The 1,192-nt window shown below is 50.4% G+C and overlaps 1 pseudogene; it reads right to left on the minus strand.

Moving 5' to 3' along the window:
* Positions 1–740: 740 nt before the first annotated feature.
* LOC124596815 lies at positions 741–858 on the minus strand (annotated as a pseudogene).
* Between the last annotated feature and the right edge of the window lie 334 nt (positions 859–1,192).

Consider the following 1,192-nt stretch of genomic DNA (forward strand, 5'->3'; position numbering starts at 1 on the left):
ATGGCTAGTCCTTCTTAGGTGACGCCACATCGGCAACTTGCGAGTCAATGATGATGAAAATAAGGATACACAACACCCAGTCCCCTGCCGGCAATCGAACCCGGGCCCCCTGCGTGGCAGGCGGTAACGCTACCGCTACGGAGGCAGACACGCCTTTTGATGTGAAGCCTAATGACAACAGACAACAGACAGCGCTGCAGAGAAAATTATTTTGAAATCGGAGTTTTCCGTGTCCATTCGATAGTGCGCTCCCAAATTAGTCTAGTCCAATATTCGTTTTATCGACGTGTATTAAAGGCGACAGTAAAACGCGAAGAATAAACAGAGATTCAGTAGAGCTACGTGCTTGGCGGTGGCAGTTGGCGCGCGCCAGGGCAGTGCTGTCACTGCTGGATTACTGGTTATTCTTCGAACTTTACTGTCTCTGTTAATACACGTAGATTGAAAAATTATCGCACTAGACTAATATGGGACTACTCTGTTTGTAACGGGAAATTTTCCGTCGGCATTAGGCATCGCATGAAAGACATAAAAAAAGCACCCCGTCTTCAGGTCACAAGTGGCCCATCGGGACCATCCGACCGCCGTGTCATCCTCAGGTGAGGACGCGGATAGGAGGGGCGTGTGGTCAGCACACCGCACTCCCGGTCGATAATATGGTTTTCTTTGACCGGAACCGCTACTATTCGGCCGAGTAGCTCCTCAGTTGGCATCACGAGGCTGAGTGCACCCCGAAAAATTGGCAACAGAGCATGGTGGCCCGGATGGTCACCCATCCAAGTACGGGCCACGCCCGACAGCGCTTAACTTCGGTGATCTGACGGGAATCGGTGTCTCCACTGCGGCAAGGCCGTTGCCGCATGAAAGACGTGATACGCACTATTTGTTTGGGCTGGCTCCAGTTATACAATGCGACAATGAAATTGTAAACATCTGCTGAAACACCAGAGAAAATGCACCTGACGACTCTTAAAAATGGTTCAAATGGCTCTAAGCGCCATAGGACTTAACATCTGAGGTCATCAGTCTCCTAGACTTAGAATTACTTTAACCTAACTAACCTAGAAACATCACACACATCCATTCCCGAGGCAGCAGTCGAACAGGCGACCGTAGCAGCCGCATGGGTCCTGACTGATCGCCTAGAATCGCTCGACCACAGCGGCCTGCACGACTCTTACATTAAACACCA

Source organism: Schistocerca americana, chromosome 2, assembly GCF_021461395.2.
Source record: "Schistocerca americana isolate TAMUIC-IGC-003095 chromosome 2, iqSchAmer2.1, whole genome shotgun sequence".
Lineage (NCBI taxonomy): Eukaryota > Metazoa > Arthropoda > Insecta > Orthoptera > Acrididae > Schistocerca > Schistocerca americana.